Here is a 23,803-nt window from a genome sequence, read left to right on the forward strand (position 1 = left end):
ACCGCTCGCGATGAGCGGGAAATCCGGGTTCGAGTCCCGGTGCGCCACAAATTTTCACTGTCATTCCATTCTACAGCTGGTGGTTGCCCCAATTCGCAATTGCCAATACATTAAATGCATTTCATAACGGCTGTAGTCGCCGCAGTGCCTGTTCCTTTGGAAAAGCACGCATGTCCAAAGGAACTTTGTATCGCAGTCAGAACACAGGCACTAAAATGTCGTACATATTTGTTAGGTTTGAACTGAGTGAGAGAAGGCCCTACCATCCCGCTAAACAGCAGTGTGCAAGTTGTCAGTACTAGCATGATAAACTAGATGAAGTAACTATAAGATTCATATGAGAGTAAGCACTTTCATACGCCCAGCAAGTATTGCATTTGGGTCCGAAGTGTGCTTCTGAGGAAGTAGTGTAGTGTATAAGAAAATTTATTTTCTTGAAGATACGGTAACGGTGAAGTTTTTCTCTTTCGTGTAAGCGAAATTTTCGGGCTAACATATGAAACAAAACAAAAGAAGAGTGGTACCCACTTACAAAGAATAAAACTGGAAATTTCATTCACAAAGACGCTGCCATCTGCCCGGATTTTCGTAACACATTTCGCTCTAAATAAATCTATCACCTAGGAACACTTAAGAAAAAAGGTGCCGGTACCGCGTAGTTTTGCGCACCGCCTACTGTGTACGGGTGACAGCACGGAACGATGTGTAATGCCTTCTGAAAAGCAAGGAACACTACACCAAGTAGAAACTAAGGTTAGAGCTTAACTTAAGTGTATATGGTGGCGCGGTGGTTAAAAATATTGAAACCTTACTTGGAAGGAGCAATGTCGTAATCGTCTTTTGGCCATCTTAAGTTTCCTGTGTTTCGCCACCCCCTCCCTCAGCGTCACTATCACTTGGGCCAAATAACCGGATGATGCATTTAAGAAAGCTGTCATATGCCTCATCCATGTCTGAGGTAGTGTTTGCTCTGTACTGACTCAACTGTCTGTAAGATTAGTTCTAAGCTATCTTCATTGCAAACGGCGCAGACGATAGACATCTGATGGCATAGAATAATACGAGCGCACAATCAGATGGCAAATGCTTCAGTACGGCACAATAGCAAATTACGAAAGGAAGACTGTTCTCCACCATTCCGGCTAACGACTTTGTTGTGTCCCTCAGCTTGTAACAAGGCTTTACAATGCCAGTCAAAAGTTGTTCGTTAATTTTAACCGATATGGGACATGCGTCGGGTTTTAATTTTAAAGATATTTTCAGCCTTGTTTTTGAAATTCCTCTTACGTTATTCCACTGTCTGCTGTTTATCTTCTTTGCAAAGTGACTAGGAGCACAGTCTCACGCAAAAAGAAAGATACTGTCCAATGAGAAGGACTTTTTTTTTAAACTTTTGTCCGGCTCTGGCGAAATATAGATTATAGTATAGCACACAGGACGTTACTGTTCTCAGATGTTTCGTCCAAATGAGCGTGTAAACCGAATGATGTATGCCTGCCAATCTAGCCAACAATACCATGGGCGTTCTCGGCAGACTGATAGTACAACAGTCATCCGGCGTACCTCCTTTGCAAAGCACATGATGCGTTGCAATATTTATGTTGTTAGCCAAGTTTCACAGTAAACATTAAACCTCCACAGCACGAGAGTAAAACCCCTATGAGTTTCTATACGTAACGTGCCCATCGCCACAGGAAAACCGCTGCGCACACTTTCTGAAGAACAGTCTCCGGACTTCCCTCTGAAAGTGATCTTTGTGACGCTGTTAATGATACAAAAGTGAGATCACAGTGCATGAACACCAGAGGTTCTGTCGCGATTAACATGGAGCCTAACTTAGGGTAAGCGTAAGGCGAATCCTTACGCGATAGGAGTACAGGTATTCTGTCGGCAAGATTTTCGCATGAGATACATATACCCACAGCAAATTCTGAAGATGTCACTGTCAAGGTGCAATGCTAGGAAGGCACTCAATCCAATTATCGCTGATCAAAGTCGAATAAATCAACTAAGAAGGATCGCCTAATTCTAATCAACAGTCAGACAGACATTGCCTACTGCAGATAACTTCCATTGTAGCTAAGAAACAGGCGTAAACTGAAACTTCCTGGCAGATTAAAACTGTGTGCCCGACCGAGACTCGAACTCGGGATCTTTGCCTTTCGAGGGCAAGTGCTCTACCAACTGAGCTACCGAAGCACGACTCACGCCCGGTACTCACAGCTTTACTTCTGCCAGTACCTCGTCTCCTACCTTCCAAACTTTACAGAAGCTCTCCTGCGAACCTTGCAGAACTAGCACTCCTGAAAGAAAGGATATTGCGGAGACATGGCTTAGCCACAGCCTGGGGTACCGTGCGTGAGTCGTGCTTCGGTAGCTCAGTTGGTAGAGCACTTGCCCGCGAAAGGCAAATGTCCCGAGTTCGAGTCTCGGTCGGGCACACAGTTTTAATCTGCCAGGAAGTTTCATATCAGCGCACACTCCGCTGCAGAGTGAAAATCTCATTCTGGAAACATCCCCCAGGCTGTGGCTAAGAAGGAGAATGCCTCGAATGGTGGAAGCAATGCCTTCTTTAGTCTGAGGCAGTACGAGGAAGTTCTAGGAGGTGGTGATGTGTCATGATGCAAGCTGTGGCACTTAGACGGGTAGCCACCAACCTACTCAGTCCATACTGTAGCGTCAGAAATTCGGTGATTCAGGTGCGAAAGTCTGGGACTGTTTTAATGGCTTGGGCAGGGACTAATACTCATCTCTATCAGCATTGTAAAAAGCAAAAACCACAGAATCTTGGCTCCAACGAAATCAGTTGGGATTTATGGGCAAGTTGCTTGAATGATACACCTCAGAAACAGGTAACCGCCATACTTCTGGAAAACGGGACGTTCATCTTCTGAAGGAAAACCATTCCATTGAAGGTGAACGCACGCTCCGTAAATGTATATCTGCAGAATGGCGCTGACGATAATTTGTTTATGACTACAATGTTTAGAAATACCGTCTATCCAGTTCCGACAAATGTACTACTATTACATGCTTTATAAGCACCACTTCTCTGTCAAGTGAGAATTTGGTAGGTATTTATGTTAATGTAACAAGAAAAATATTTGTATATTTTGTGACATGAAACCAATATTCATGATAAATCTTGTGTCCAATACTCTCCTAAAATTTCCTGTGGAGAAAAAGAACTAAGTGCAATGCATGGCTAAACTTTATCTTTCCGTACAATAACTGTAATGAATTGATACAATAAAACTTAGTTGCCCATTTAAACACTTGCGAACAGCACCCAAACCTTCAAAACTATTTAAATCGCAATTCTCAGGGAGACGCTAAGCTTAAAATAAATATCAGCGAATGCTATGGTGAGAATCTATAACATAGTGATATGCCCAGCAGTCATCCACGGTTCAGAAGCCTGTTGCATGATAAAACGCTAAAACGACAAACTACTGATATTTGGAAAAGACTAATGAGGAAGATATGGGGACCAATTTTAAATAAAGAATGGAGAAAAAGTAGTAAGGAAATCTACGTCTCAACGCATCAACCAACAATACTACAGAAGCTGAAGATAAAAAGAAACCAGTGGGCAGGCCATGGAGCCCGTATGCCAAAAGAAAGAAGAGCGAATAAAGCATTTGAGGGAAACCAAGTACCCTTAGGAGACAAAGGCAGCGCTTGACGGACGACCTGGCGAAGGATCTAGCACTCCTGGAACTGAAGACACCTCGAAGAACTTAGAACAAAACAGAAAGGAATGGGGCAGTTTGTGGAAGCAGCGCGTGGTGGATATGTATGTAGGTTAATTAAAGTGGTTTACCTTTCCAATACTTCTCTGAAAATTGACTTTAATGGACTTGGCCCTCTTTAACTCTGAACCCTATAAATCTTATGCAGGAAGAGACTGAGAGATGTTCGAAGAATAAACATATGACGCGAAGATAAACAATCAATAATTTCAGCTGAAAGTAAAATTGTCTAGAACAACGAACACATGTGAGTGACTACGTCCTGTGGAGACGGTGGATGCGTATTTCTTCACTCTTCAGGCTACGAATACAAAAGCGGGTGGATAGTCGTATGATAATGTAAACATTGACATTTTGCCTTGCTTCGCAGATACAGATCATGACACACCTGCGTGAAACTCTCCCGTCTTAACAGCTTCAGCTTTAAGTTTTTTAACGATGAACGAACGGAGCTAGATATTCTGTACGCCTTACATACAAAATACGGGCGACTTACGTAAGAGGACATCTGTTAGTAACATAGGCAGTTATTAGCTTATGTAATTTGTTTGTCATTAGTATTTAGGCAGCAGCACAGTCTACTTTTTTGCTCCTGCAGCGTTTAGCAAGGCCACGAGTGATCGTAAGCAAGTTTTGAAAATGAATTACTAAAGTAACCTCGCTACTAATTACGTACTTTAGCTTTAACAGAAGGAAAAAAAGGATATCCCCACAGTAATTGCGATACATTTCTTGCCCCCGTAGAAACTGTTACAAAACCGTCTCTTTTATGTTGCAGGTATGTCAGAGCCTATTGCTGCAACGTCACAGCTCATGCGTGGTAAGTTCTCAACAGATCTGCTTATACTCAACCATACCACAGTGGTTTTTCGAGTATGGACGTCGGTCGAAACTTAAATAAAAATCAGACAGGACAGCAGAGATCTCTCTGTACAACTTAAAGTGCTGCGTGCCTGCTTGCAAGAACGGGAACTGCGACAAACCAGAAACGAATCCTCGCGCCGTGTACACGGGCCAGTCTAAGTGCTGCTCACAGACGCTTTGCCACACTCGTTAAGGCAAATGCTGCGCTAGTCCCTGTATTCCGCCTCAGAGTACACGATACACAAACAGTTAAAATACTATAACGCACAGAACAAAGTTATACGTTGTGCGGTGAAAGGGCGCACGCAAATTGCTTCCCTTGGGTTACCTTGCCGACTTTGGTGTCAGGAAGGGCATCCGACCACAGTGTTCAGTAATAACACTAGTCACATCATGAAACAGCACATCCGTACTAGTCGGGATAAACGCTACGAAAAAAAGGAGAGAATATGGTTCAAATGGCTCTGAGCACTATGGGACTCTACTTCTGAGGTCATCAGTCGCCTAGAACTTAGAACTAATTAAACCTAACTAACCTAAAGACATCACTCACATCCATGCCCGAGGCAGGATTCGAACCTGCGACGTAGCGGTCGCGCGGTTCCAGACTGTAGCGTCTGGAACCGCTCGGCCACTCGGGCCGGTAGACAGAGAACAGTGAAACTATAGTCTGAACAATATATTGTGTATTTCGAACGTACAGTAGACTTAGTTTTCCGCCGCGCGGGATTAGCCGAGCGGTCATAGGCGCTGCAGTCATGGGCTGTGCGGCTGGTCCCGGCGGAGGTTAGAGTCCTCCCTCGGGCATGAGTGCGTGTGTTTGTCCTTAGGATAATTTAGGTTAAGTAGTGTGTAAGCTTAGGGACTGATGACCTTAGCAGTTAAGTTCCATAAGATTTCACAAACATTTGAACATTTTTTAACTTAGTTTTCCACGTATTTTATAGTTCCTACACCGTAATCAGTAACGAACATTTTATGAAACAAAAATTACGGAAGAGAGCAGTATACAAAACGATTTTATTTTAACACTGTGTTTGAAATAACCATGACTGTGGTAATTCAAATAAAAACATACCAGAATGGAAAAATGCTGCTGTCGCAGCACAGAAAAGACGAATATGTTCTTGGCAGTCTCCGTAGTGTAAATGTAGTTTTGTGACAGATATCTTGTTGGAAAATGCCATCGCCGACGGGGAGGACATCAAGAATGAAGGAATGGGGCTGGGCCGCTAAAATTTTCACGTAGTCCACAGCTGCCACGGTACCTTACATTACTACCACGGGTCACACGGATGCTCAGCTGAATGTTCCTTATACACTGAATAGCCGAATAAACAGGTACAGCCACTTAATATCTTGATGTCTGGCGTGAGACTCCGTTTAAAGTGAAATTAACTTGAGATCCAACTTTTTTGGCAAGGTGCCGCATTCAGTTAGCATCATTGCTTGGGTTTGCGGCTTGAAGGCTGGAATCCGCTCAGACTAGACTTGCTGCTTTCCACTACCTTCCCTGTCAGCAGTGTCGGGTATGGCTAATGTTGCTCAGATTCTGTTCCCACTGCCCTGTGTTTAGCTTCTTCACCTCGTCGCTGGAGCTTGGCTCATTGTGTCAACATCTAGTCGATCTTTTCATTAGAGTATCTACCTGCCCCATTCTTCTCATCGGCAGATGGGCGGATTCGTAGATATCACGACGACTGATGCGATTTGCCACTGTTCTAAAGTAAACAAGTAAACAAACAATAAGAAGGGAGAGCAAATCCTATCAGACAACTACGATGTTGCAATGCTCGTGCCCAGGACGTGCCTCTGCCAGATGGTGACGCATTTGACAGACAGTTTGAGACATCTTTCCCCATTAGGAGAGATTAGTTCTATATGTGTGTGATGATCTCACAGTCGTCGGCCATTAAAATAATAGGAGGAAGAATAACTTTGCAGTGTCGTTTTTTGAGAACAGCTTAATGGCACTTGTCATGTGTAACTGGCTGGACAAAATTATTACTGCTCTCTTCTACAAAAGACTACTTTTCATATAACAACGTGTGGTTGGAGACAGCGCCGTAGTTAATTGTGTTGTAATATTCAGTTTCAGGTTTGCTTTCATGGCCATGCTGTCCCAGAATGAAATTAAAAAATGGTTTCATCCTCCGGTTGTGAGCAAGATTTTCCGGGGTCTCCTTTGTTTGTAAGGCAAATGCCGCAACAGGAAATCCCCCTCCCAAATATTCCCCGCTGGAACTTTGTGCCACGCTGTCACCTCGCCTGGTATTTGGCTGAAAAGACTCTCACTGTACTGTGTGTCATTACTTGAATAGACCGCTGCCCGTTGAGAATGAAAAGCGTTAAAGTAAAGTGCGTGTTAGGGAGTAATTTTTTGCTGCGGTGTGTACAGGGCGTCCGGATTATACGTATAATACTATAAAATTAATAACTTGAGACGTAATAGAGATGTTTATTGGCGGTTTGCTTCTACAAGTATGGTAACTCAATGTTTTCTGCGTTTGCTTGCGGCAAGTTGGTACAGCGTGCGCATGCGCTTAACTGCTTTTTTCACGTAAACGGGTGCCAGTAGCCATGTCTACATCGCAGACGAAGGTATTCCGCTCGTGTGCTTTCTCTCGCGGACTTCAAGTATGTTACATTGGTATAACGTCGTTTTCGGCGTGAGTATGGACTGCGACCAACTGACTATGGTCCCACCTAACGTAACAATCTGAAATGGGACATGCGGCTTCGGGATCGCTGGATTGGGAGAGGTGGACCATCGATTGCTTGGCCACCTAGAAGCCCAGACACTATGACACTTAATTTTTTTTTTCTTCCTGTGGGGTATTTATGGCTCTAAGCACTATGGGACATAACATCGGAGGTCATCAGTCCACTAGACTTAAACTACGTAAACCCAACTAACCTAAAGACATCACATACATCCATGCCCGAGGCAGGATTCGAACCTGCGACCGTAGCTGCCTCTTGGTTCCGGACCGAAGCGCCTAGAAGCACTCTGCCACCGCGGCCGGCTGTGGGGGGGATTTATCAAGAATCAAGTTTATCGGACACCAGTTCGTGATGTATCAGATCTGAGCCATCGCGTTCGTGCAGCTGTCGCAAATGTCACATCTGCAATGCTGCAAAACATTTGGAGAGAATTGGAAAGCAGGTTAGATGCTCGTCGCGCCACCAAAGGTGTGCACGTAGAGGTCAATTAGGCAAGTAAAAAAAAAAAAAGTGACCATACAACATGCCGTCAATAAATCTTACTTATCAAGTTGTTACATTTATATGTTTAACCTCGACATTGTGTTAATCTTACCATTACCGTGCCAGGTGGCGTGGTGGTTAACACACTAGACTCACATTCGAGAGGACGTGGGTTTAAACCCCAGTCCACCCAGCCTGACATATGTTTTCCGTGATTTCTCTAAATCAACGAACCGACCAATCTTACCACCTATCCCGTTCAAGGACAGAGCGGGAGAAAGGGGGGGGGGGGGGAGGGGGTGTGATTGTTTAGAAGTCTACTTGCGAGCTGTTTCCAGTTTTTCATTTCCGGTGTGCACAGTAGTAGTATTTTGGCGACTCTTATATTCCGACGTGAAAGCCGATTCTGGAAAATCTGAAAGTAGGTATGCCAAGAGCGTCTGTCTTTCATAGTTGAGTCGTGGCATAATTTCTTCTACACTCAATCAGTCAAGGAAGCCTATGGGCGTCTGGACCACTGTGTTACCTGAATCTCGATGTCCTTACTATTGATCCGACTCGTTTGAGCAGTATTAAGATGTTACTTGTGAAAGTGTTAAGTAAGCAATCACATTTCACGGGTAAAATGTTCTCGGCTTTTCAAGCCGCGTCAGTTTTCTCGAGCTGTCTACAGCATTCACCATCATAGTCTACAGAACTTTTGACTGATAAGACAGACAGGGTGTCGGCCTTCCATATGCAAGGCAATAGCGTCCAGAACGTTCCAGAGATCGTTCACAGTACTACGTTACTCTACACACGATCTGCCCGGTAACCGAGGTCGCCAACGCACGCGTATCAGGTGGCGCTCGATTCTAGGGTGCACGATCCGTGTCACTCTTGGTGGAAGAAATTTTTAATTTACAGAACTCGATCAGTAAGGGAAGAAGACTACGGTGGTGTAGAGTTCCTGGTAATGGAAATGAGCGTTTGGCGTCATTGGCCGGGAGGCCCCTTACGGGGCAGGTCCGGCTGCCTTGGTGCAGGTCTTATTACACTCGACACCACATTGGGCGACCTGCGCGCCGGATGGGGATGAACACCACCCAGTCCCTGAGTGGAGAAAATACCCGACCCAGCCGGGAATCGAACCCGGGCCCGTAGGACGGTAATGCGTCACGCTGACCATTCAGCTATCGGGACGGACAGAGTTCGTGGTGACCAGCCTTCTTGCAAAAGTCCTGGGGTAAATTAAAAATCTCGGCGAGCGCCACTGTCGGCAGTGATCAGACTGACAGACGGTGGCGGTAAGCTCTGCTGTCCGTCGGTGCTATTCGACTAGAGTTGCGGAGCCGAGGGCACGTTAACGCACAGCACTTTCCTCGGGTACCTTTCGTGCCAGAGCGCAGCCGACAATGGAAGGTTAGTACTGCCATCTACTGAGGGCTCGCACAGACTTGACGGCACCAGCTGACTGAATGTCTTAGCCCTAATGACGTACAGTATTTGTGTCTTCGTACAAGGTGTGTAAATTTTGTTACATATCGAAGCTTCTACATAGCATACCTTTAAGAATTGAGAGTAGGTAGACATATGCTCGTTTACATGAGGTTGCTGTACTTTACAAGGTACATTTGTAGAATTTGGAAGCCTGAAAGTTCCTACTGTAGTTACGATACTATTTCAAACATGGCGATGGGGCACGTTTACGCACTATTTTGCAGTGCAGTGCACTTGGAAACGCAATCTAAAAAAAAAAGCGCAGGAGTATAAAAGGTAGACATTGGTGAAAAAGGTATTTCGACGTAATGAATCTGAAAGAATTAATTGTAAGAGGGGAAGGTCTGATAAGCGCAATAAATTGCTAAAAGCGAGAACAAAGAAAAAAAAGTGGAAAGGTCTACGTCTGATATCATGATTAGTGTTCTGCGCAAAGACAGGTTTTCACGTGGTAACTCTCAGCGTTCTCCTGGATTTCGCCATTCTCGTCAGTTCCAAGTAATTTAAACTTCACTTTGTTGTCTACCATCTTGTATCTCCTCCTTCCTCTCAATTTCGTTTCACAAACTATTCCTTCCTCTCGTCTTGACGAATGTCCCATCCACTTGCTCTTCCTCTCTTACAACCCGCAGCAGTCTGATGAGGAAAATGAAAATTGCCTTTGTATTTACTGCTTGAAACGATACAACCACTCAAAAAGAAATCAGGAACTGGACCACTGCTTTAGGTCTGAAAGGGCTCACGACTATTCCGCCACTGGAAACATAATTTTTCGTGTGCATAAATTGCAACCCGGACAATAATGATGAATAAGCCTTTAATTAACAATTACACTTCTGTGTAGGCCATTGATCACTGTTGCGTTTTTATCATTGGCGTAAACATGGCGCTTTACGTTGCGTAAACCTCTCCCATACCTGAGTCACGTTTATGCACTCGACTTCAGCCTATATGACATTAATTTGCATTCTTAAATGTAAAGTCGATTTAGAAGTACACTCCTATACACCAAGTTATACTTTAACAAACTCGCTATAAGACTAAACAATTTTAAACACGATAAATGTAACCGAAAATACACTCCTGGAAATGGAAAAAAGAACACATTGACACCGGTGTGTCAGACCCACCATACTTGCTCCGGACACTGCGAGAGGGCTGTACAAGCAATGATCACACGCACGGCACAGCGGACACACCAGGAACCGCGGTGTTGGCCGTCGAATGGCGCTAGCTGCGCAGCATTTGTGCACCGCCGCCGTCAGTGTCAGCCAGTTTGCCGTGGCATACGGAGCTCCATCGCAGTCTTTAACACTGGTAGCATGCCGCGACAGCGTGGACGTGAACCGTATGTGCAGTTGACGGACTTTGAGCGAGGGCGTATAGTGGGCATGCGGGAGGCCGGGTGGACGTACCGCCGAATTGCTCAACACGTGGGGCGTGAGGTCTCCACAGTACATCGATGTTGTCGCCAGTGGTCGGCGGAAGGTGCACGTGCCCGTCGACCTGGGACCGGACCGCAGCGACGCACGGATGCACGCCAAGACCGTAGGATCCTACGCAGTGCCGTAGGGGACCGCACCGCCACTTCCCAGCAAATTAGGGACACTGTTGCTCCTGGGGTATCGGCGAGGACCATTCGCAACCGTCTCCATGAAGCTGGGCTACGGTCCCGCACACCGTTAGGCCGTCTTCCGCTCACGCCCCAACATCGTGCAGCCCGCCTCCAGTGGTGTCGCGACAGGCGTGAATGGAGGGACGAATGGAGACGTGTCGTCTTCAGCGATGAGAGTCGCTTCTGCGTTGGTGCCAATGATGGTCGTATGCGTGTTTGGCGCCGTGCAGGTGAGCGCCACAATCAGGACTGCATACGACCGAGGCACACAGGGCCAACACCCGGCATCATGGTGTGGGGAGCGATCTCCTACACTGGCCGTACACCACTGGTGATCGTCGAGGGGACACTGAATAGTGCACGGTACATCCAAACCGTCATCGAACCCATCGTTCTCCCATTCCTAGACCGGCAATGGAACTTGCTGTTCCAACAGGACAATGCACGTCCGCATGTATCCCGTGCCACCCAACGTGCTCTAGAAGGTGTAAGTCAACTACCCTGGCCAGCAAGATGTCCGGATCTGTCCCCCATTGAGCATGTTTGGGACTGGATGAAGCGTCGTCTCACGCGGTCTGCACGTCCAGCACGAACGCTGGTCCAACTGAGGCGCCAGGTGGAAATGGCATGGCAAGCCGTTCCACAGGACTACATCCAGCATCTCTACGATCGTCTCCATGGGAGAATAGCAGCCTGCATTGCTGCGAAAGGTGGATGTACACTGTACTAGTGCCGACATTGTGCATGCTCTGTTGCCTGTGTCTATGTGCCTGTGGTTCTGTCAGTGTGATCATGTGATGTATCTGACCCCAGGAATGTGTCAATAAAGTTTCCCCTTCCTGGGACAATGAATTCACGGTGTTCTTATTTCAATTTCCAGGAGTGTAGTTAAAAAAAATTCCTACAAGAAATGTTCTGAATGTGGCCTGGTCTCTGCTACACTGAAAGTCCACCACCTGGGTTAACCCTTCGAACTCCTCGCCTCTCTGTTGTCAGCACGTCATTCACTATTCAGCCACCGATTCTCACTTGGCAAAGGGAAAGTGCCATTGTGCACGGGGAATGAAACCCCTTATTAGACGACTGCACTGTTCTTTGGGTTCAGTGTCATTGACGCCATAAAACGATAGTTACTTTACCATAACCCTCCTGATACAAAGTAAAGCCAGGGCCTCTCCGTGAATTTTTGCGATGCTCTAGGCGGCTGCGTGACGGTAAACACCAGTGCGTCAGGAAAACCTTGTGCAGTTAACTGTTAAAAGGACACAGTTTGGTTAACGTGTGCCGCAGAAATTGGTAGCAGCGTTAAGCATAATAACTTAATTACATATTCTATACAGGTCGAATAAATAACGACCAAATACAGTCATAGTAATTATGCTTCCTGAAATTGTAGCCACCCATGTGGCTGTGAAAACCAAGTGATGAATTGAAGGAAGGAACAAGTAACAAGATTATTTCAGAAACAAAACTGGCAAACTTAAATGAGGGCTTTGTTGTCGAAAACTAGGAGCATGGAATTCAAACAGCTATTGATTTACCTTTTGTTTTATTTATAACGAGGAATCAAAGGAACGGCAGGGAGGAGCGATGGGGTTTATGGATAACAATTTCGGACTGAAAATGTATCTCAACTACTGTACTACATTATAATGCATAGTGAGACGTGGTATTAAAACTGCTGTCTTTTGACAAGTGCGTTCGGGATCCAGTCACCACGACACTAATGCCCATGAGCGAGAAAATAACGTTCATGCAACATCTCCATCTACTGATGAGCGTACAGTGACTTGTAAACTTGTTAGATGTACAATAAATCGTATCGGATTCAAAAATAGATTGGGTGCACATGTCACCAGCATATATCACTAATTTAAATAACAATTGCAGTGTGTTATTTACAGTGGATATAATGAACAACGTATAATGTCGTTAATGATCATACAATAGAATTGGGGTAAAGTTTACAAAGCTTTAATTAGAGACTGGGCAGATAAGCACAAAACGGTCTTGTCGGCGTACCAAATAATGTTTAGAATAAGTTTGGAAATCTGCACTAGTAATTTCGGTGGTATAAATTTCTCGAGTCTTTTCTTTTTATCTGTTTATCGACGGGTGTGAAATGCACCCACGTCTAGTGACAGAGGAAGCCTACTGAGAGACCTGCTTTATGGTATAATTAAGGGTAGATATGTGGTTTTCAGCTGCAAATTTCATTTAGGACCCCACAGGGATGTCATCGAACTCCACGCTCCTGTTGTTGTATATTCAATTGCTTTAGGTGCCGCCGGCAGTCATATCAAAAGCAATATTCATATGTGTTAGACGAATCAGATTTTAGATGACTTAATTTCCTTTTTTTGTGTTTGGAAGTGTCAGAACAAGGAGAAAGAATTTAGATTTTTGGTTTTCATGGCCTATTTCAGCGTCTTTGCTGTATTATTGTGCCACTGGCTTCTTTAAGAAAAAGCTTTCATCTAACTATGAAACAACTTTTGATATGCCTTTGCTATGGTAGCGATTAGAAATATAATCTTATAACAACTCTACTCTATTCTAAAATTATGTATGGCAATGGTTTTTTTAAAAGCTTTCCCATGCTTTTAGTGTGCCATGTCGTAAATCTGTAGGCTAGTGACATGTTTTCTAGAACTTGACAAACTTTTAGGCCGAGTTGTCAGCTTCCTGATAAGAACTTAATGTTTCTAGTTTGTTCTTATCCACATCCATATAATGTTTAGTGAGTATGTATAATTTTTGTGTTAAATGCATTTAGTGCTTTGCCAACTGATAAAGGTGAGAAACGTGCCGCAGAATGGTCACAATCACCTAATGCCAACATCGTTAATACATGTCCCCCAAAATAATTCTGCCATATTAAAAATTATCTGTAAAGGTCGGTGCTACATGATTTTTATGCTAGTTGCTGCCAAAGTCTTTGTTCAGTGATTCTGATAGCAGACTGCTCTGCACGACAGGTATGTTGTGTGGGTAGTATCAGTATGCCTTTCAGGGAGTACAAATGCAGATTGGCACAGTCAGAAAGCGGCGGAGGGAGAGGGGGGGGAGTAGAAGGGATGGACAGACAGAAAGGGGGGGAGCAGAAATTGGACAGAAGGAGGGGGGAGAGGAGAGGAGCGGGAGGGGGAGGAGGAGAAGATCTGTGCAGTATGTATCGAATGCATATGCGAGTGAAGCCACAGGGAAAAGACTAGTCTTTCAATAAACATAAACATATATCTAGTTCCAATGACATAAGATTTAATTGTTCGACCCACTGGTGAAGATTTCTATTCATTTGGTATCTCTCTCGTCATCCATGTTTAACAGATACTCTAATCAGATGGTGCCAACGCTTCTTTTCATGTAAATACTTATTTTGCATGTAAGATGCTATTTTATTAAAACTGTAAACTGCTTAGGGCTTTGCAGCCACCATCAGCAGTGACAACGAGGCGCGTACTCAGTATATTAAGTACTGACTACGCACCCATGTGCCGCAACTGTAATTCTTAGATCTGATGATGGCTTCAGAACGGAAACTAATTATGAATTTTAATGCAGTAGCATGCGCAAATAACTTTTATAATGTAATCTGTTACGAAGGTCACTGGTCTCGTCTGCACGTACAAACGGTTTCATTTCATGTAAGAACGGGAACCTTAAGGTTCGAGACATAACACCATAGTTTCTGACAACTGATGGAACGTCTGCAGTAGGGTAGTACTTAGAAAATTTAGATGCGTTGTGATGTTGACTATCGTAACTTCATCAATGTACTGCATAAAAGGCATTATTTATTTATTTATGCATTTATTTTACCTGGCAAGATTAGGACCTTCAGGCCCTCTCTTACACCTAACCAGGCATACTCAAATTGAACAAATTTGTTTCTACAGAACACTAAGGACATATAACATGTTATACAGTATTAATGTTAAAGAAAAAAATAGAGATTATAAAAGTAGTACAATGATAATTATAACAATCAAAAAATAATTATAACAATCAAGAATAATAATAGTAATAGTAATGACTATGTATATGAAAGTAAACATATTTTTCTTTTATGAATGTCAGTCCTATTGCTAGCTGGGAATTTTTCTCGTTATATTCTTGCAACTTGTAAGTTATTCTCATCGAACAGAGACATAAGACGATAGAATGGGGTGAAAGAGATATAGAAGAGGTAGATAGGTTAGAGGAAGAGAAATAGAATGGTAAAATTCGAAGCTATGATGGAGAGGAGAAAGAAAGAGATGAGAGGGGCACAACAATGGTGGCTATACCGTCCCTAATATGTAAGTCTTGAATTCCCTCTTGAATGTTGAGTTGTTCTGGATAAGACGCAGATCACAGGGGAGCGCGTTCCATAGTCGTATGGCTGAGATGGAGAATGACACGGAGAAAGATTTTGTGTTATGTAAAGGTACAGCCAAGATGCTAGACGTATCCGATCTGGTATTGCGGTTGTGGAATGATTATAGGTGTTTAATGTGAGAAGATAAGTATTGGGGGCACCAGTGGCTAAGAAATCGATGAAGTAAGCACATCGTGTGGAGATCGCGTGCCTTATGTGGGCGTATCCAACCTAGCTGGGAGTATGAAGGACTGATATGATCATACAACCGTATATTGCATACGTATCTAACGCAAGCATTCATCACTAGCTCGAGGCATCTCGAATTTTCACTATTTGTGCCGTGTTGAACTATATCACAGTAGTAAAGATTAGGCAAGACTAGTGTTTGGACTAATTTTTGTTTAACATGGGTTGGAAATATTTTTCTAAATTTTTGAATTGCATGTAGGGAGGAGAGCGATTTCCGGCAAGCTGTGACTGTTTGTTCTTCCCAGTTTAGGTGTTCATCCAAGATTATTCCAAGTTTTTTGGTATGGTAGTTGGGTACCATTGAGGAGTATTTGAGGGACTGTTTCGCGAAAGTACCGGCTAATTAACTTTGGATGAGATATAAGTATGACCTGGGGTTTCTTGGGGTTTAGTTTCAGACCTAGGTTCTGTGCCCATCGAGAAACAGAGCAAAGATCTGCGTTCATACTCGCCACTGCGTCAGCAATGTTCTTGGGGCTTGCACTTATGTACAGTTGGATGTCGTTGGCATATAGATGGTAGTTGCAGGAGTGAATCACTGAAGAAATATCATTAATGTACAGTGAGAAGAGTAATGGACCAAGGACGGAGCCTTGGGGAACCCCAGAGCGCACGTTTTTCCATGATGACTTTTTCGACACACAAATGACTTGTTGACTTCTGTTTTTGAGGTAGCTGTCGAACCAGTGTATTGCGCTGTTTGAGAAATTCAGCTGCTTCATTTTAATTAGTAATATATCAAAGTCAACTGTATCAAAAGCCTTGCTAAAGTCAAGCAGTGTTAGGATGGTAGCTTCACGTCTGTCCATAGCATGTTTGTCATCAGTTACTGTGATTAATGCAGTTGCTGTACTATGGTGCTTTCGAAAGCCTGACTGATATTTGCCGTGGATGTTATGAGTTTTGAGGTAATCCGTCAGCTGTTCATGGACGATGTATTCTAGGGCTTTAGATATTGCAGGTAGTATGCTGATCGGCCTGTAGTCACCTGGCGACTTAGGGTTGTCAGTCTTGGGTATAGGTTGAATTAAACTTTGCTTTCCCTCAGTAGGATATGTACTATTGACAAGAGACAGGTTGAAGATGTCTGTAATAACTGGAGTAATAGTGTCTACGACGTTCTTAATCATGCCAATGCTCACTCCATCATATCCTACTGCCTCGGAAGAGATTCTCATAATTGCCTTGTGTACTGTGCCGGTAGTGACATGTTTTAGGAAAAACTTGTCTCTCGAGAGACATTAATTAGGTCGTGAATAACCGAGTACTTTCACTTTAACACTTTCAGCAAAATAGCCTGGAAACGTGTTAAACATGAGGCCGAATTCTGCCTGCTCGGCGCGCTTCCAGCCACGTTAAGTATGTATGCGCAAAAGAATATCAAAACTACGCTATATAGACTCATTCGTCACATTCTGACCTGTATGTACCAAGTGTCAATGTAACTATTAGTGTAGTCTGTGTTACATCTCCGGGCTTGTTTCTGACGAGCCTTCGAATGCCGTTAAAATGAACAGTTCCATTTAACTGAAAAGTTTCTTCAATATCGCGGGAGATATAAATTTTACTAGTATTAACCATGCAATTGAATACTTTTTGCCAACTAAAATTGTCAAACTTTTTTTAGAATCGTGTCACTAAATGATGATCTACCTTGTTTCAAAAAATTTTTAGAACTTACTGTAATATGGGTCTCTGATTAGTCTTTGTTACCACTACTTCCCTCATATAACGATCTACAACGTAAAAGCTTGCTTTGCTTACACTCATTAAGTGTATTCTTGAAGTCGTGAAACAGGACGCCTACTTGTTCACCGTAGCAAAACATTTCGTAATTTCAGCCGCGACGGGAGTGAGCTGTTTAAAACGACAGGTGTTTTCGAAAGCCTGCTTACGGACTTCTCTCCACTCGAGGAAAGTCGTTATAGCCAAGCATAGCTCGTCCTGATGCAGTGTTCCAACTGCGGATCCCTCTTTCTCGATTAGTGTTTCCTGCACGCTCTCAGCAAAATGTTCTTTGGTCAATTTGTTTTGATGCTGAATTATCCATCTAGGATCTGCGTACCAGTTTTTGAGTCAGGAAGAGTTATAGATACAGACAAAAAGCAATATAAACAGAGCATGATTTCGAACGAAATGTTACTAAAGATTGTGGCCAGTCAAGTTGCGTGTAAACAGAATGGCCATGCAGGGATTTGTACTTTTTCTGGTGTCTTAACCGCTGCACCATCCGTGCTGAAATGTACGCATTTTGTGAAGAACCGTAGATATTTCTCCCACTGGGAGAGTTAAAATTAAAGTTAGTATATGCACCGTGGTAATCATATTAGACAGTAGCCAATGGGACTCTGTCAGAAAGGTCACAGTTCGTAGTAATAGACGAAAAGTCATCGAGTAAAACAGAAGTAATATCCGGCGTTCCCCGAGGAAGTGTTATAGGCCCTCTATTGTTCCTGATCTATGTTAGCGACGTAAGAGACAATCTTAGTAGCCGTCTAGATTGTTTGCAGACGATGCTGTCGTTTACCGTCTTGTAAAGTCATCAGATGATCAAAACGACTTGCAAAATGATTTAGATAAGATATCTGTATGGTGCGAAAAGTGACAATTGGCCCTGAATAAAGAAAAGTGCGAAGTTATTCACATGAGTACTAAAAGAAGTCAGCTAAATTTCGATTACGCTATAAGTCACACAAATCTGAGGGCTGTAAATTCAACTAAATACTTAGGGATTACAGTTACAAATAACCTAAATTGGAACGATCACATGGTTAATATTGTGGGTAGGGCAAACCAAAGACTGCGATTTATTGGCAGAACACTTAGAAGGTGCAACAGGTCTACCAAAGAGACTGCTTACACCACGCTTGTCCGCCATATTCTGGAGTACTGCTGTGCGGTGTGGGATCTGCATCAGAGGGACTGACGGATGACATCGAAAAAGTACAAAGAAGGGCAGCTCGTTTTGTATTATCGCGAAATAGGAGAGATAGTGTCACAGACATGATGCGTGAATTGGAGTGGCAATCATTAAATCAAAGGCGTTTTTCGTTGCGACGGGATCTTCTCATGAAATTTCAATAGCCAGTTTTCTCCTCCGATTGCGAAAACATTTTGTTGGCACACACCTACATAGGGAGAACTGATCATCACGAAAAAATAGGAGAAATCAGGGCTCGCACGGAAAAATTTAAGTGTTGGTTTTTCCAGCGTGCCGTTAGAGAGTGGAACGGTAGAGAGACAGCATGAAGGTGGTTCATTGAACCCTCTTCCAGGAACTTTATTGTGAATAGCAGAGTAATCACGTAGCTGTAGAAATAAAAAACACAATCGCGCACTTTCGTGCACAGCAAACTGTGCAGGTTTATTACTGTGATACACAATACTACCAACAACATCAACTCTTTCCTGAAAAAGGATATGTACAGTTTTTTACAAAAGGTACGTACATGCATGCGACGGCAAACTTAGGCGTGCGCGCAGGTCTGTGAGTCTTGGGCCGAAGAGGATAATGTTATCAGTAGACGACGTCAGATGTTAACGTTGCTGTTGTAAATATTTACATCCGGAACAAATACTGTTTTACTTAACGCTCGGAAAATTCTGACGCCTTTTGAGTCTGTCTATCCAGATAATTTTTAACTATCAACAGTCCAAGTTTATAGATTTATGTTTAATTAATACTGCACATAACCCAATTTCCAAATCTCCTTGCCGTTAATCTAGGCTATCTAATAAACTGTCCTCGGCACACAATATTTAATGTTACTACACAAACCTACTAGAATACGAAATTGAAAGAAAGATGTGCGCTACAACACACACTAGAACACAATTATTTTACGAAGCTCATTGTCTTGTAGTTAGAACTCTTTAAGCGATTTTTGAGGATGAAGGTTGCTGACGTAAGGTTCGCAAGACTTTGCAGGCCTGTATTCAGCTACGTATCAAAAAGATGAAATAAAATGTTAAAATGCTTTACTTTTATTCTGTACTTCCGATGCACTTTTTCGAAATTATATTAAGTTCTTAGAGCACGGAAGTAGTCTTTCTCCCTCTACCCAATACCACAATGTTCTTGGTTCTGTGAAAGACGAGCTGCTTTAACAACATTTACAGAATTCTGTAAGTGTGATAAGGCACATAACCGAAAAACTTCAAGCCACGCACAGACAGATGAGGCGAATCTGCTGTGTCCATCAATGGCGCCCGTGTTAGAGTTCCAGCGGCACACACGGACAAACGGTACTTACATTTACTATTATTTATGATCATTATTAGTTAAAAAGACAGTCCAATCATAAGCTTCTTCGTAATAACTTCTGTTTTTCTGTCCACTTATGTCCTGTCTTGCCGGCCGGAGTGGCCGAGCGGTTCTAGGCGCTACAGTCTGGAACCGTGCGACCGCTACGGTCGCAGGATCGAATCCTGCCTCGGGCAGTTAGGTTAAGTAGTTCTAAGTTCTCGGGGACTGATGACCTCAGAAGTTAAGTCCCATAGTGCTCAGAGCCATTTTGTCCTGTCTTCTTCTTTTGTCTAGTGGTTGCAAATTACAGTTTGTTGATGGGTTTTCTTGAATTCTTCCTGATTCTTCACGTCATCTGGTGTACGTAGTGGTGTGAGGTCATTTCAGCTTCCTTTATCCACTTTCTTCCCTCTGCCTGAATGGATGACGTAGGGAACACTATTGTGTTCTCATTCATCCTATGAATGTACACACAATTTATTTTTCTTTCCGGTGTTCCTTCTCTATTGATTGGCCCCAAAAATTTTTGATGTTTCAGAATAATTTTCACAACAGGGTATTGCTGTGTGTGTGTGTGTGTGTGTGTGTGTGTGTGTGTGTGTGTGTGAGTGTGTGTGAGTGTGTGAGAGAGAGAGAGAGAGAGAGAGAGAGAGAGAGAGAGAGAGAGAGAGAGAGAGACCAACTGTTGAAAGAGTTGTCTAAAAGTGGTTCGAGGATAGACACCACATGTTACCTATTACGCTTGTGTGAGACATTAAGTTTTTTCGTCAATGACGAATTACTCCAGAAAAAGATTCTATACACTATTTAGAATGAATGATTTATTGAACGTAATCTATGTCCATGAGGCACTGATATAAAATCATTACTGTGTTAATATTATAATAATGTATTATGCAGTTAGACTCACGCTTAATATGACGTAATGAAATTATCTACCTTCACCGTCATCCCCCCCCCCCCCTCCCCTCGTTTTTAACCAATGCAAGGTGATACTGCCTGCTTCCCATGTCATTTGGCAAAAGGCTTCTGTATAGTTGAATAGCTGTTTGCGCGTGACAAAATGAAGTGTCATGTAGCCTTGATCTGAAGCAGAGGAATGACGCAGAAGCAACCCGCATTGGTAGAGCGCACAGAAACGTGAATCGCACTGTGACAGAGAGCGACGCAGCACAGACACGTATCACAGTCGCACCGCCCAGTGCAACATGGTTGCCGTACGCAAGTATCATAGTACACGGAGAGTGGAGGGGACATCCAAATTGTGGTTCACCTGATGTGCGTCGAAAAAATGTCATTTTTGTAAATGAAGCAAAGCTAGATCAGTGGCTGTACTAAGTATCTGTGTCTTTCACATAAAAAATTAAAAAGGATTTTGAGATTCGCATGTGTTCTCCGTTGTTTAGTCTTTCTCATTTTCTTATGAGAAAGTATCTAGTAAAAAAAATTGATTGCTTCTCATATAGCAGTTTAATGATAAACTGGTCTTCGTTTTTCTGTTGTGAATAGTTATTCTGGTAATTCGAAATTAAGTAAACCAGACCTCGTATTTTGAAAAACTTGAAATAAAAAATATAGTCGCTGGGCATTTTACATTTGGTGCATTATAGGTCGTATACTGCTGTGTACAAAGTGTAGTTGACGTACTGAAATAGTCTTTAATGCCGAGATGAGAGCAATGCCTCTTTCCACTCTAGAGTGCATAGGTGATACATATTGCAGCGACACACAAGATAGGCTATTATTACTGCCTGCTATGCGGAGCTGCCTCGTGTTTCTCTTGTTACTATGGTGACGCATGCATACTTTCACGCTGGAAAGACGTCTGCACATCTGCAGTGTTCACCATCCACTGCTACACCATCGATGGTAACTCTATCAATTCAAAACTAGCAATGTGTCTTCTGAATGCACCTGAAGCCGAATCATACGCTACCCTGCGAAACTGAACGGTTGTAGGAACACTTTTGTAGCTTTATTAACATTTCACCGTTATTTATGTGTGTACCACATCAAATAAAATACGTTACTAGCCGGTGTTACTAAAAATAAATGTTTCATGGTGGCCTTCTTGTCACACTTGCACCAACTTCCCTTTCTTGTAATGAGTAGCTTCTCTGTAGGAGAAATAGTAAGCAGAAAATTTGTGTCCTGCCTTGTCAGAGTAGCTGATACTAATTGCTTCAGAAAAGTGGAAACTGTCTGGTTCATTCAGTAGAATTCGTGGAATTTGTGTAGTGTTAAGAGCACCCACGATAAACCACTGCTGAATTGTGCTTGATATGTATAGTATTATATGGGTGCACCCAGTACTTACTTTTCGTTTGGTTTCCCGAGCTTTCAATAATAAACAATAACAACGTCCTCTTCTGAAGAGTTCACGATTGCACCTGAGCCAGAAACGTGATTCGCGCTGTCTCGTTAATTAAGTATTGCTACGGGGATGATATGTGTGACTCTTTCAACACATCGAAATTAAACACACAACCAGTTTGTAGTCGCCACACACTTCTTTATTGCAAAGATACTGCTCTTTTCAAATTAACAGTAGCAACGATTATAGATAGGGGGTTGCCTTATACAGGGTGTTACAAAAAGGTACGGCCAAACTTTCAGGAAACATTCCTCACACACAAAGAAAGAAAATATGTTATGTGGAAATGTGCCCGGAAACGCTTACTTTCCATGTTAGAGCTCATTTTATTACTTCTCTTCAAATCACATTAATCATCGAATGGAAACACACAGCAACAGAACGTACCACCGTGACTTCAAACACTTTGTTACAGGAAATGTTCAAAATGTCCTCCTTTAGCGAGGATACATGCATCCACCCTCCGTCGCATGGAATCCCTGATGCGCTGATGCAGCCCTGGAGAATGGCGTATTGTATCACAGCCGTCCACAATACGAGCACGAAGAGTCTCTACATTTGGTACCGGGGTTGCGTAGACAAGAGCTTTCAAATGCGTCCATAAATGAAAGTCAAGAGGTTTGAGGTCAGGAGAGCGTGGAGGCCATGGAATTGGTCCGCCTCTACGAATCCATCGGTCACCGAATCTGTTGTTGAGAAGCGTACGAACACTTAGAGTGAAATGTGCAGGAGCTCCATTGCGCATGAACCACATGTTGTGTCGTACTTGTAAAGGCACATGTTCTAGCAGCACAGGTAGAGTATCCCGTATGAAATCATGGCGGTGAATCGAGGAAGTACAGTACATACTAACGAAACTAAAATGAGCTCTAACATGGAAATTAAGCGTTTCCGGACATATGTCAACATAACATCTTTTCTTTATTTGCGTGTGAGGAATGTTACCTGAAAGTTGGCCGTACCTTTTTGTAACACCCTTTATAACCACTTATCTTTCAAAATTGTCTCAACCAAATTTCATTAAATAAAACAATATTCATAAAACCATTATTAATAAAATATAACTGCCATAAATAAACCTCACAAGCTTCATAACTTACATTGAAACTGGTTTTCGTATAATTCACATCAAAACTCTAAAACTACTTCACAACTAAGGGGGCGCATTAAGTGTAACAAATATAGATCTTTCAAAATTTGCTTAGCCAACTTTCATTAATTAAAACAATATTCATAAAACCAGAATTAATCAAACCTCAAACATGCTTCAACTAACATCGAAACTGGTTTTCATGTAACTCAGGACCCAGCTAAGAACACTAATCCACTTAAGTCCAGTAAGCTCAGATCTTTCCAAAATTGGTCTTAAAATTTGTCAAATTAACAGGATTACAATACATTCAATATAATAATAACATATGAAATCGTCTTAACATGGGACCGCCTCGAGTTTACGATAAATTGGTGATGGACGCGAGCAAACCGAAAGGTTCTAACAGACAGGAGGTGCACGGACCAGAAGGTGAAATAAAAATATACTCAACTTTGATCTACAAGTAAGCTTGCGGAAAACCACAACGCTCCACCGGCAAGATGTAATTGGGGCACGTTAACAACGTAACCATAGGCACCGATCCAGGTCCTTAATTTTCAC

The 23,803-nt window shown here is 42.9% G+C and overlaps 1 protein-coding gene and 1 non-coding gene across 4 annotated transcripts in view; one reads left to right on the plus strand and one right to left on the minus strand.

Moving 5' to 3' along the window:
• Positions 1 to 23,803, plus strand: part of LOC124796357 (cell growth regulator with RING finger domain protein 1-like) — a 416,632-nt gene that overhangs the window by 181,610 nt on the left and 211,219 nt on the right. The gene's annotated exons all lie outside the window — the stretch shown is intronic.
• On the minus strand, positions 2,126 to 2,200 carry Trnas-cga. Its single transcript has one exon. It is a non-coding gene; the product is annotated as a tRNA-Ser (tRNA).

Source organism: Schistocerca piceifrons, chromosome 4 (genome assembly GCF_021461385.2).
Source record: "Schistocerca piceifrons isolate TAMUIC-IGC-003096 chromosome 4, iqSchPice1.1, whole genome shotgun sequence".
Taxonomy (NCBI): Eukaryota; Metazoa; Arthropoda; class Insecta; order Orthoptera; family Acrididae; genus Schistocerca; species Schistocerca piceifrons.